Source organism: Gavialis gangeticus, unplaced genomic scaffold (assembly GCF_001723915.1).
Source record: "Gavialis gangeticus isolate Ggan-Ray unplaced genomic scaffold, GavGan_comp1, whole genome shotgun sequence".
NCBI lineage: Eukaryota > Metazoa > Chordata > Crocodylia > Gavialidae > Gavialis > Gavialis gangeticus.
This window is the reverse complement of record NW_017729022.1, coordinates 94,451,946-94,466,614: the sequence shown is the minus strand read 5'-3', so window position 1 is coordinate 94,466,614 and position 14,669 is coordinate 94,451,946. Positions and strand designations below refer to the sequence as shown.

Below are 14,669 nucleotides of genomic sequence, written 5' to 3'. Positions count from 1 at the left end.
ACTGGATTAAGTAAGAACCAAGGCCCTAATACCAAGGCCCTAATTGCATTAAATTGGAGGGAACCTTTCAACTCTGGCTCTAGTTATATTTTCTTCTTATATGCAACTTATATGGCACAAGGCAACCAGTGGTGTCCCTCAGGGCTCAGTACCCAGGCCAGTACTCTTCAACATCTTCATCAATGATCTGGATTCAGACGTCAGATGCGGACTGGCAAAGTTCGTGGACAACACTAAACAATGAGAGAAGGCAGATATGCTGGGGGACAGGCTGGGGATACAGGCCGACCTAGACAGGCTTGCAAGGTGGGTGGACCAAAACCTGATGGCATTCAACATAAAGAAGTGCAGGGTGCTCCACCTTGGGAGGAAAAACCAGTATCACACTTATAGGCTCGGCAGTGCTACACTCACTAGCACCATGACCGAAAGAGACTTGTGGGTCTTGATTGACCACAAGATGAACATAAGCCACCAATACAATGTCATAGCTGGCAAAGCAAACCAAGCTCTGGCATGCATCCACCAAGCAAAACCTGGGACATCATCCTCCTGCTTTACTCGACCTTAGTGTCCAGTTTTGGGTTCCCCACTTCAGGAGGGACGTGGATAAGCTTGAAAGAGTATAAGGAGAGCCACCCCCATGATCAAAGGCCAAGAGAGCAAGCTTTATGAGGAGAGGTTGAGGGACATGGGACCCTTCAGCCAGGAGAAGAGAAGGGTCAGGGGGAATTTGGTGGCACCCTATAAGTAATAAGGGGGGTGCATCAGGATCTGAGAGAATAGTTGTTCACCAGGGCTCCCCAAGGGCTAATGAGGTCTAATAACCACAAACTTCTGGAAGGCTAATTTAGACTAGACATAAGGAAAAACTTTACAGTCCGAGTGTCCAGGGTCTGGAACAGACACCCCCCAGAGGTGGTGCAAGCACCTGCTCTGGACTCATTCAAAAGGCGTTTAGATGCTGATCTTGCTGGGATCATTTGACCCCAGCAGACTTCCTGCCTATGGCAGAGCGGCTGGACTTGATCTCACAAGGTCCCTTCCAGCTCCTAATGTCTATGAAATCTATGAAACTACAATTTCTACTGAAATTATATTCTAACTCACCGCTACAGTTTAGCTAACTGGACCTTTTATGTAGGAAATAAACAACAGAGAATTCAGAGAAGAACAGAGATTCCAAATCACTCTGTACTCAGATAGGTTGAGTAAACAGATACTATACTACATAAGTACTTTTCTATCACAATTTTATCAATAAAGCCACACACAATGAAAAATATATCTAGCTCCTCTTAAATTTGATTAAAAAATATGTCACTACAGATCCAGATTGTCAGTCAATTTTTTCTACTTCACACTTAGGTTAACAACAGCTAAGTTTTTTACTTTCCCTGTAGTAGTTACAACCTTTCATAAGAACAAGCAGTAGTTATAGGCCTTGTTGTAAAGTTTTTCTTCTCCAAACTTAACTCCTGGATACCGTTAATGACAAGTTTCATAGTTTCACAGTTGGTAGGGTCGGAAGGGATCTAATCAAATCATCAAGTCCGACCCCCCGCCATGGGCAGGAAAGGATGCTGGGGTCAAATGACCCTGGCTACGTGATTGTCTAGCCTCCTTCTGAAGACCCCCAGGGTAGGGGTGAGCACCACTTCCCTTGGAAGTTGGTTCCAGATCCTAGCTGCCCTGAATGTGAAGTACTGCCTCCTGATATTTAACCTGAATCTACTCTCAGTCAACTTATGGCCATTATTCCTTGTTACTCCTGGTAGTGCTCAGGGGAACAGGGACTCTCCCACTACCTGCTGGTCCCCCCTTGGCAAGTTTATAGGCGGGTACCACATCCCCTCTCAGCCTTTTTTTGTGGAGGCTGAACAGGTTCAGGTCCCATAGCCTCTTCTCATAGGGCCTAGCCTGCTGCCCCTTGATCATGTGGGTGGCCTTCCTTTGGACCCTCTCAATGCTATCCACATCCCTCCTGAAGTGCGGCGCCCAGAACTGGATGCAGTACTCCAACTGCGGCCTGACCAATGTCACATAGAGGGGGAGGATCACCTCCTTCAACCTGCTCGTGATGCATCTGTGGATGCGTGACAAAGTGCAGTTAGCCTTCCTGATCGCATCCCCACACTGTCAGCCTATGTTCATCTTCCAATCAACAGTGACTCCAAGACCCTTTTCTGCCTCTGTGCTGACAAGAAGGGAGTTCCCCAGCCTGTAGGTATGCTGCTTGTTCTTCCTCCCCAGGTGCAACACCTTGCACTTGTCTGTATTGAAACCCATCCTGTTCTCATCCACCCACCTCTGTAACCTGTCCAGATCTAGTTGTAGCCTGTCCCTCTCTTCTAGCATGCTCACTTCTCCCCACATCTTAGTGTCATCTGCGAACTTGAACAAGGTGCTTTTCACCCCCTCGTCCAAGTCACTGATGAAGATGTTGAACAGTATGGGCCCAAGGATCAAGCCCTGAGGAACCCCACTGCCCACATCCCTCTAGGTCAAAAATGACCACTCTCTGAGTGTGGCCCTGCAGCCAATTTGTGACCCATCTGTGTAGGCATTGACACCACAGTCGCCTAATTTTTTAATGAGAACGGGGTGAGAGACAATGTCAAAGGCCTTCCTAAAGTCCAGAAACACTACATCCACTGCAACACCTGCGTCCAAGGCTTTTGTGACCTGGTTGTAGAAGGCAACCAGGTTGGTCTGAAAGGACCTGCCTCTAATGAACCCATGTTGGTTGCCCCTAAGCATAATCTCCCCTTCTGGTCCCTTGCAGATGTGCTCCTGGATAATTTTCTCAAAGATCTTCCCCAGGACCTAGATAAGACAAACAGACCTATTGTTTCCTGGGTTCTCTTTCCTATCAGGACAAGGTCCTAGCAAAATACATCATTCTGGACAGCTCTCCTCTGTCATCTTACTGTATGATGCCCTGAACCTTTGTTGGGATGGGCAGCATATAAAATCAAATCAAATAAATAGTCTGTTTTTCACTTCAGGATTCACGAGGACTCTAATATACATAGGAAGTGACGAGTCATCTGATCCTGGATTTTTTGGAGTACTGGATTTCATTCAATTAGGGCAAAGTCTCCCTTAGACCTTTATCCCCAGTATTTATTCAGGTCAAAAGAATAAGAGAATAGAAATATTTCCTATGAGTGAAAGGTAACTCCTCTTGTACTCTCATGTGACAGAAAATGGATACATAAAGATGGCCCAAATCAGAAATACATATCTAGGTATTGTAATCAGTAGGTTGGGTGAGCACAATACAAGATTTTCAAAGATATTGTGCAGGAAAACTTACAGTTTTTCATTGAGGAGAAACAGATGCAGCTTTGCTTTTCATCCATTACAAAGGATGAAGTATTTTTTACCTATCTTATGGGTGTAATTTGGATCAGACTGCTCTGAGGGCATTTCTTATTACCTTCATTTGGACTAAAAATAAGAATTATGAATATGTGCCACTTCAGAATAGGAAATCTTTTCACAAAATAACAGTACAATCACAAATATGCCAAAGGAGCAGCAGGCAGGCCTGTCTTTGCATTACTTTAATGTTCCTGTATAAAAAATATCAGATAGACATTCACAGTGTTCAGAAACTGATTTGCACTTTTATTTATTTTTTATTTATAAAAATAGGTTTAATCACATTGCTTCAGGGCATATCTGTGCCAGATAAATTAACAGACTGCCCTAGTGGATCTTGTGGTTGGTTCCAACAATTTCAAAGACCTCTGTAAAGGTCCTCCTCAATAAGGTCTCAATAAACCTCACTTCCTACATGGAAAAGTCTGTGCACACATTAGAAGGTTTCTGTAACCATTATGAAATTAAGACTCAGTCTTGAGTTGCATTTCAATTTTTGAACTCTCTATTAAATAGTAGAGTGAAAAAATACTCTGTTACCAAATATAGACCCTGTTTTCATAACACTTCTTAGTACATCAGGCAAGATCTCTGACACATTATAGCACAATGGCACATGTGTCCTTTCAGTGTCTTCTTATTACACTTGCAGCATAACATGCATTATGAAAAAAATGACTAAAATATCTGAACCCAATAAAACAGATACCTAAGTAATACCCTTCCTGCTGAGGTGTCCATTTACAGAGGCATGACTTTACCACCACTGAAATGCGCACACATCTACAGTGGTGTTTGACAGCTAGTTAACAGTGGACTTCAATTCTATGGAGCAACTCATGGTTGAAAACTAAGTAAAATTTTATATCCAAAATGACTAAACAGACTATAAAGTTGACATCCTGGTCTCTCAAGTATACAAAAAGCTTTAAAAATTAGGAAGATGAACATAAAGTCTAATTTATTCCACATGGCCCAATGCCAGGAGTTCTATGTGACCTTTGATTAGCTTCCAACTAACACTTACATATACCTAAAAATTATGGTCTACGTTCTGCCCTTGGATGCACACACATAGCTTCCACTGCAGTCATGGCAGCTGTGCTTATGCAGCTGAGGGCAGAATTTGGCCTTATGTACTTTTTAACAGAGAAACTAAGTCAGCGCTTTTGAAAATTCAGTGAGCTCTACAAACATCCAAGAAAATTTTCCTCTATTAAACAATACGAAAGAATCCTTGATAAAAATAAAATCCATGAAACTTAAGTTTTAATCATTTCAGTTATGTAACCAGAATGCACAATAGTTGGACGGAAGATGCTCCCTTAATAAAAAAAAGTCTTAATTCACTCTGTTGTGCTTGCATGTTTTGGTGGGAAGGGTTGCATTACAGATGGATAAGGAATGTTACCTCTGAATTCCTGAGATTCAGCAGCTTATCTTGGGCCCTAAATACAATTTCAATACAATTTACTGTAGTTGATATTAAAGGCCCTGGCTTAAAAGAAGAGCAACGTTTCCTCTTTCCAATAAAATTACTGATGAAGAGCTAGATACTTTTCTTTTTCACTGTATTTAATTGTATTTATTTTTATACTAAAAACAAAAGGGAAGATGACTTCCCAACAGCCCACCCAATGTCAAAACGAGTCAGTAGTAGAAATAGGCATATAACCCCCAGTGGCCCATTTCCTTGTCATGAGTCTTAGATTATAAAACAACCCTTAGTACATGCACAGTAATGATGCTAGAGCATGTGTATTTTGTAATTCCAGGTTAACACTGTTAAAATGACACATTTACAGTGCACAACACAACATGCTAACAACCTACCCCGATTATTCACACAGCTTGCACATGCAATGTAAAAGTATGGTATTTGAGGTGACATTGAATAGCTTCCCAAAGTGTTTATGATGTGCCTTCAGAAGATATTTAAATGATTTCAAGGGAGTAAATATTGATCAGGACTATTGAGAAAATCCCATAGAGGCCCTTATGATCCTGAGATGCAGTGTGTAATTTTGAATTTTAATAGCAAACTAACAAAAGGGTAAAATCTATGGAGCTGTATCTCTTTTATTCTTTTGAATACTAATCATTGAACACTGTGGGACAAATCCCCAACTCATTTAAATCAGTTCAATTATACTGAGTTACACTCATTTACACCATCTGACGAACTGGTCCTGTTTCTTTAAATCTTTGGAAAATGGAAATTCAGTTCTCAGCATGATGCCGATAATATACTTTTCATCTGCACTTTAGCTAAACATGGTTCATAGTCTGTATATTTCTATCAGGGAAGCAACATTATATTCCATTAACTTGAAATTTTTAAATGATGTATACCGTTCTCATGTATGCTGGCTAATCTTTTCTCATTTTTCCCCTGACAGTGAATTTGCTAACAATACCCAGCTCCATTTAAGCTACTACAAAGGTCTAAGTACTCAGAAACCAGATGAAGGTACCAGGGGAGCCCTACACAAAGGACCAGGTTTTCCAAGTAGTCAGCACCCACAACTGAAGCCAGGTTCCCAAAGGCCTTGGTTTAGGTACCTGATCAAGGTGCAGGTTTTTAAGTGTGCTCAACCTATGCTCCGACTGTGACACTTTTGGTCTAAATTTGAAAAAATATTCAGTACCTGACATACTGCCCATTTTTGAGAATCCTGCCCTGCAATGGACGTGGGGGGGGTTCCATCCTTCCCTGCCCCCCAAAAGTGGCCAAGCCTATAGCGTGAAGGCACTAAGCTGTCAAGAGTCTTCAACTCACAATGGAATCAATGGAAGCTGGAGCAGTTCAAACCTTGCCTATACACAAAAGTCATACAATTTTAACTATATAGTTAAAGCAGTTTCCCATCCCAAGCAGGAACAAATGTGTTATTCTGCTGAAGGAAAGGTATTAAGATCTATAGATATAATACAGTTTTACCCTGGTACAACTGTATTTGCACTATAGGTTGTGCTGTATTAACTATATGTTAGTAAGAAATCACAGAATAGTTATATTAGTATAAAACTCTATGTAGACCAGGCCTTGGTATTTTTAGTACACTAAAAAGCCACATTCCCAGTTAAAGTGACAAATTTGGAGGACCCAGCGCTGATGCATTCAAAAGTCATTTCAGTGTCTTTCCTCCCTTCTCCTTTGAAAAGAAACAGCTTTCTCTTCTGTTCTTTAAATAACACCTTGTTTGGATTTAAGCCCCCAGCACTTCTCTTCCTGGGCCCCTCCTCCGAGTTATTTCTTGCTCACAAAGACACAGGCTTCCAGTAAAGCCAAAGCAGCAAAGGCAGCACATGTAAGCATAGCTAGTTTTAACTTCCTGTTTCGGTGCAAATTCTATATGGCTATTCTGGGACTTCCACTGCAGCACAGAAGAAAAAAAATTACAAAACATTTTGGGGAATCCCCTTCTGTCACTTTTATTCTTCTGATAAATACATTAGGGATGATGTGTCTGCTTAGGCAGCGTATTGGGCAGTAGGGTGTTCTGTATTTTAAGTCAAGGCACGAAATGAGTAATAGGTTTCCTCTGCAATCACACTGGGGTTTTAGGCTGAAGAACTCTGTCCTCTCAGTGGTGCAAGCTTATTCTAAATGGGACTAAACAATTATCCCTTTCATAGACCTAACCTGCTTAAAGTGTTGAACAAACATTAACTACCAATACCTCTTAATATCTTCATTAGATAGATAGATATCTCTTATCCCAATTTTAAGACTGAGAAACTAAGGGCGCCTATACACTTGCTCGATGCCTGCTCTGTATTCCAACGAGAACATTCCACCAGCCTTGGCATCACGTGTATTCAGCGTCCCCACTCTTCAACATGGCAGTGTCCCCACTCTCCAAATGAATTAAAGCTTCATTTGAGCTTTAGTTAAAGTGCCCCCACTGCCATTTTGAAGTGTAAGACACTGCATACACAAGACGCTGCAGCCCTCCCCCACCTCAGAGATGTGTAAAGATATCCTAAGGTTGACAGAAGTGAAGTGACTTCCCAAAGTTACACAGAGCCAGAATGAGAATTCAGGGTGTCCTAGCTGTTTCTAGCCTATTAGCTTATTTTCTCCCAAATTTTCTGCCATTTACAACATTAGTTCATTCCTGCCATAGGTAGACATGGTAGGATTGCCAGTGTTGACAAGTTGCTGCTGGTAGTTATTTACTATATAGTTATTTACATATTATCTAATCATCTTATCACCAGATACCATAGTGATACTAGACCCAGTCCTACAATCTGCACTGAAGAAGCTGCAACACTATTACCAATGGTGGGAAATTTTAAGAAAAAAAATACTTGTGCAGACAAAGCCCCTATTAGTCCTCCTGTCTAGCTTGTGCTATCCACCCAGAGCTATTCTCTAGGTATGAAACAGCAGCTCAGCCTCTGTATCCATTCAGCCATTTGACACTGCTGATACTGGGAACCCGTGTATCAATTAGGGCTGAAGGTTCATACCACCAAATTTTACTCTAGAAGAAATAGATTGTGTAGACAGGTCAAAGGCTAATGAAGCCTAGTACAAAAATGGGTCACAAAAAACTTAATGTGTATAGAGTAGAGGGTGGTCAATGAAAGGAATATCAATTGTGCAAACAAAAATCAGAATATTGTTGTTTTCATTTCATTGTGCATGCAATAGGCACATTTTTTTCATAGTGTCATTAAATTAATATAAATATCACTGTAAAGAATTGTCAGTCACTACAGAAAATATCAAAATGGAAAATAATAAAAAAACGCACAACCAGCTTTAAAAATATTAGCTTTTATTCAGAAATTAATTTTTTAGAAAGAGGAGGCATTTCTGATGTTAACAATTGTACTATAAATTTCAGGCATGTGTAAACACTTAACCAACCCCTTTTGAGAAAAATGTTTGATGTAATCATTAAGGGGCATGGCAGCAAGCATTTAGAGAAGATACCCCCGCCCCCATCCCCCAATGGTAGATCCTTCACACAAAACATGCAAAGAACTACACTGCTATATGGCAGAACCTTCAGTAACATATCTGGATACTCATAACGAGGGATCCTGGTTTTCTCTGATAAAAAAAAAAGTCCCCATTTTTCAAATATGCAAAAGTAACCCAAAATCTCCTTTTTTCTATGACTAAAATAAAATGCCTCTAATAGATAGATAGATAGCTCTATATATCTATTTTATAGATATACACACATCTATATAGCTATATATCTATTTTATATCTATATAGATATATAGAGAGAGATCTATATCCATGTATAAATATAGTGCTGTTTCATTTTAATCACAGAAAAATGTTGATTTTGGGTTACTTTTTCATATCTGAAAAATGGGCATTTTTTTTTATCAGCAAAAACCAGGATCCCTTCTCATAACCATGGAGCAATCTTACTGAAGCCTGTTGCAGTTAAATAAAGCCCATACTTCATCCTTGTTTGCAGATGGCCTTGTAAACACCTTAGAACCCAATGAGCCATTTATACCATTTCACACCAAAGTGCTGACATTTGGTGATAGAAAATTTGTGCTTCTCAGAGCAACAATAAATCCCTATGGGCCAGATCTTCAAATAGCACAACATAGTACAGCTCTGCTTACATCATTAGATTTGTGCTGATCTACAGTAGCTGAGGTTCTTCAAGTTAATTTTTTTCCCCCAGGATATAACATTTAGCAGTCTGGCCAAACTTCTATTACCTCTATTACATTTCCAGAGGCCAACCCCCCATTTTTGGTTTAAGCAGGTATTCTGCACTTTGAATTTCAATGCCTAGGCACCCAGCTGCTGCTGCAAGAGCAATGCCATGGGGATGCTTTTGTTGTCAGGGCACAGACTCTGCAGGGGTGGGAGGCATTCTTAGCGCTCCTAAGTTGGTGCCCTGCTTGCCCATCCCTACTTATGCTACTGCTAAAGGTGGAAAGAGCTTATTTTAAATACTCATTTAGTGGTCTCCCAGCTGGGTCAGAAGCACAGACACTTTTCCCAACAGAGGAGAAACTGATGCAGAAGAAGGCTTCTTTTTCACATCTCCACCATGTCCCTACATCACACCTTGGCTTCTGCTTTTCTTCTACCCAGGCACTTATATCAAAGCTAAGTAAGACCTTTCTCCTATTTCTTCCAAACCGGCAATTCTCTCAGGACTCCCACCATCCTACATAAAACATTCCAACTCCTTAATCTACTAATAATGCTGTGTACACACATTCAAATAATCTGGGAGAATTCCCCCACATTTTTTTCCTGGTAGACAAACCTATCCAGAGTTACATGTACAGACATTCCAGTGCTGAAGCCCCGAAGAACAGAGAGCTTGCAGTGCTGATACTGGGCAGCCAGGGGAGCCTGTGCCCATATCTCAGCATGCTCTCTGCAAGATTCCTTAGTGTGCCTAGTGACAGATGGCAGCAGTGCATAGGGCAGCCTTGATTGCCTAACCCAGACCTATCACAGTCAACCTGTGTTTCCCTGCAGCACAATATGCAGATTGTTAAAGGGATGTGTTCTGCTCCCTGCTGGAGTAGCAGGGTTCAGTGAACAATACCTTTGGCCAGTGGGGGTGGGGAGGAGATGCCAAAAGACTATGTTTTCTTCTAAGAGAAACCATGACATATACAAATATTCACTCTCTCAAAAGAAACTTGCCTAAGAATGATTTAGTACTGTTCCCAGGTTATTTTTCTCCTGTAGCAGCCATTTTTACCCTAGGAGAAAAAGGCCCAACATCTGTACGTTCGCTGCTCTCCCAGAAGGAACTGAATGTCTGTATGAGGCCTAAGTTCTCTTACTTCCCCTACAACTCAATAACCTACCACTCCTGGCCCTGCAGTCCCCCAAAGATTGAATCGAACTCGTATGTTAACTGGAAACAGAAAATATATTTCCTAGCCCGTTGACATCATGAGTCCAACTAGGCTCATTCTTGTCTTTGCAGTGGTTTCAGTCCCTCCCTTTCTTTAGAGAAGTTAGAAAGTTAATCAATGAAAGGGACAGTCAAAAGAAAAAATCTAACAAACACTTCTGAAGTGTCCACACCTGTAAAATAAACTCAGTCTATTGATATTAAATAATTTTAGAAATTAATGAACCTGCTTTTCACTATTGTTCTTCCTCTTCTACCCATGCTTTCTGGATTCTACCTAGGTTGGACAGTAAGGTCTGGACTCTCTGTTGTTGTGCACCTTGCACAGTTATTCACATCAGTGCAACAAGAGATTAAATCTCTCACTACCCCATTTAAACAGTACCCTTCTACCCCTATTTGTAAAGTTATGAATGACTACACAAGGCACAAGGACAAGGCCTTGAAACTAAACCAACCTGTTTATAGTTGAGTTTTGTTATTTAGCTCTCTGTCATCGGCACAATAAGCCTGTGTGTTTACAGTAGCATGCAGAAAACTTTACTAATCCCATACTTCTCTCTTCATCCTTTTTTCTCAGCTCCTCGCATGCTCTGTCTATTCCTCTTGCCCAAACAACTCCATCCTTGAAGTTCTCTAGTTAGGTTTCTTCCCAGTCCACTGAAACTGCGCTTATTCACAATCTTCTCCTTGCCAGCTCATTCTCCTTGATTTCCCTAAGTATCTTTGATAGGCATCTCTTCTTTCTCTGAAACTGTATGCCCTAGTTCTTCCATGCCCACTGCTCTTTCTCCATCCCCTTTGAATTTAGAGGATACAGTCTCTCTTTGTGCTCTCTAGAGGTCTCTCCTTGCTCTTCTCATTGGTGAAATTCTCAAATGCAGCTCCTTTCACACAGTTTAAAGAGATTCCCTCCCCCAAAGCAATAAAAGTAATCAGCTTTTCACTGAATATGTACATATGTTTTGATTACAACCAGGCCAAATCCTGCATTTCATAATTCAATATTCAGGCAGAATTTGCCTAGATTTTAATGAGGAAGAACTTCCAGATGTAGCACTGTTTAAAACTTTTTGCAGATTTCTTTATTAAACAACAAAATACTTAGATTGGGAGCTAAAACTGCATAGCGTAAACCTAATAACCAGAAAGAAGATTGAACAGATTGTTCAAATTGCTGAGGACAGCTAAGTCTAGTGAAGGCTCTCCGATGCTAAGAAGATGGATACAACAGTTAAACCAAAACTGGATTCTAAGAAACAGAATTATTGACTGAGAGGCCACTGATGGATTCAAGACCATTCAGTGGCTTTTTGCATCTTAAACCTTGTTTTGCCCATGTGCAATTGTTATTAGAAGAAGCATGGCACACAAAGTAGAACAAAAGATTGCCCACAAAATGAAATTACTCATATGCACTCTATTTCATTCAAGTCAATGGCAAAATTCCCACTGACTTCAGTAATACATGATCAGGGTCATATGCCCAAACTAACAATTATGTGTAGGAGCATGTGCATGTGATGGGTTATGAGAAAGGAAGAGTGTGAAGGAATGCTGGGAAGTGGGGATGCTGGTCTGTTTACATTTTTTTCTAGTAAAAAAATTTGCATGTCCTTGTCTCCACTTCAAACAGCTCATCTGGAAATCCATAACTAAAACCCATTACACAGAAAAAAAACCCACTCAGAAACCACCAGTGAAGCAGAAATTCTCAGTCTTGGTGACACACTGGTGTCATTTCCCCGTTCATGTTGATGACCCATTTTTCTTTCTCCTCCTTCCCTTCTCAGAGAGCAAATACTCTCTAGATTCTGGTCAAGTATATTGTCAAGACTCCTAAGGCTGTTCTATAAAGGGGTGAGTAAGCTATAGAGTGACTAACAGCAGAACTAGGCACATTTTTTGAGATCCAGCAAGACAAAGAACCTCAAAGCATAACTGACTAATTCTGAATAAAATAACGCAAAAAAGAAAGCCAAAGAGGGGGCAGGAAAGTTGAGGATACCTACTGGAAGTGGAGCAATAGTATAACTAGGGTGGCGCTCCGTCTTAGTGAGATGTGGGGGTGCGGAGTGGAAAGAAACAGTTGCCTCTGAAGCCACACAAGTGCGCCAGTAGTAGTGACGGCAACCGGAAGTCACCACTGCCCCTGCATGTGGCAGCTGCCCCAGGCACCCAGCCATGTCATTATTCCCCTTGTCTAGAGAAATGGAAGAGTGGACTACCTGAACTAGGTTGTAATACCTGAAAGTACTATTACTGGAAATTTCTGTAAGAGTAAAATTCACCACCAAGCAACAGGTTAGCACACAGAAGTGTCCAAAACTTCTAATTTCATCACAGGTCTAGCACTATCTAGTGTTTTTTCCTGAAGACCAATGTCCTTCAGTCATATGATTTCATAAGCATCTCATTGAAAAAAGAAAGAAAATAAGCTTCTAGCCATGAATGCTGTGGAGAAAAGCTTGAAAATATGAACCCTAAGGTTAAGATGTTGGAAGGTTGCTAAAAAGTATATATAACACTCAAATATATTAAATACCATTATTTTTAAGCACATCCCACAATTTTGAATATCTGGTATTTGCACTATTGTACAAGACCTAGGTACTACAAGTCCCAGTAAGGCTCTAGTTCTGCATTCATACATGAACATGGACAGCACCCCTCCCTTCAGCAGTCCCACTGGAACTTATCAAGATTCTCAGAATGGGTGTAAAGTTGATTATATGTATGGATTGCAAGTGTAGGCCCACAAGTTTTAAATGAAACTTCGATAGCGTAGCCTTATGTTGCCCTTTCACACTGAAAAATAATCTGGGGGGCACAGGGACTGTTCCCATCTGTCTGAAGCATTTTGTTTTCTCTTTTTTTCCCCTTTTATATAGCTACAGAATATAAAGTAGCCAGCAACATTAATAAGTGTTAAAAATAGCCACCAATCTTACTTACAAAACTCAGATACAGGACATCTGTCAGAGAAGTATATGAAAATGGAAAATTAAACAATTCACTAACCTACTGGTGAGGCACCTTATTCCTTTGCCTTTTTGCCTCTGTTACCTGAAAGTCGCTCCATCTTTATATCATTTTCTCTCACTTTTATCACCTGTTTTCTCTCTCTCTGTCTCTCACTGAAAAAAAAAAGAAAGAAAAAAAATCACTTTCAGTCTCATCCAATGGCTTTTTTCCTTTTTTTCTCTCAGTCTCTACTGGCTGATTCCTTTTTTCCTTCCATTTCAGTGCATCTTTTCCACCTTGTTTTTTTCTTAGTGAAATTCTTACACCTCTAACCAGACAGAGGACCAGTGCCTTTTCTGTGCTTTGATAATGTAGCACTCACACACTCAAAATAGAATGGAGGTGTGCAGCTGGAGAAACTTTTTTGGGAAAAAGAGCCTATTCACTGGAAAATGCAGTTTAGGGATGACAAGCAGCCTGCAAAAATCAGGTTGAATTCAATGAATAATTTCGCTCAAAAATAATGGAGGAGGGGAGGAGAATTCAGAAAAAATAAATGTTGAAATGTCGTTTTGATATTTTAATAAATTGTTTTGAATTTTATTTGTCACTGATAAAAAAAACTTAAAAGGAGTTAAAAATCTGAAAACAGAACAAAGTATTTCATTCCAGATGACATGAAATACTTCAATCATACTGTTTTTTTTCAGTGAAAAGAGAAAAATACTTTTAGTTTAGATCACTATGAAACTTTTAATTTCCAGGTCAGCCAGTGAGCTGAAAAATCAGTTATTCACACATCTTTACTTATGTGATCCTTTAGTAGTGCCTGATGGCCATTGGCACAAGGGAGAATTTCTCCTCTGAAGCCCAAATCTACTCATATTAAAGATACGGGAGTTTTATTGTACACTTCAATGAAAACAGGATCACATCCACACTCCAACCCTTCCTCCTTTCCCTTCCTTGTCAATCCCCATGAATCCTTCCTGCTCTTTCCTGCCCACTAGTGCGGATCCCTCTCCCTCTTCAAGTTTCTCCTGCTCCCTTGATACCTTATCTTACACAATCCTTCACTGGAGCTTATCCTGCTCTCTGAGGATGGTCTGCTGCCTACTTCCTTTCACCCTTCTCCCCACAAGCTTGCTCTGTTGAGCGAGAAAGTTAAGTGCCCTACTGATCTTCTCGCCCACCCTTCCCTTGCTCAAGTGCTAGCAGCCTGCAAGCTTAGCTGTTTCCTTTACTGAGCTGCCCAAACCCTGTATAGACAGCCCAGAGTGGGAGTTGGCTCAGCTGCAAGCCAGCAGCTATCCTCTGATTGGCCTGGAGCTCAGCCTCAGCAGTGGAAACCCAGGTGTTCCCACACTGACATAACTCGTGATGCACTTTCAGGCCCTGTGATCAGTTTGCATTTTGGTGGCTAGCTTCAGAAGAATGCAGCCTGGC

At 40.7% G+C, this 14,669-nt stretch overlaps 1 long non-coding RNA gene across 1 annotated transcript in view; it reads right to left on the bottom strand.

Moving 5' to 3' along the window:
* Window positions 1-13,391, bottom strand: part of LOC109296291 — a 219,048-nt gene extending 205,657 nt beyond the window's left edge. The window contains exon 1 of the long non-coding RNA XR_002096947.1: window positions 13,281-13,391. This is a non-coding gene — a long non-coding RNA (uncharacterized LOC109296291). The remainder of the gene's footprint in view (window positions 1-13,280) is intronic.
* Window positions 13,392-14,669: the final 1,278 nt, after the last annotated feature.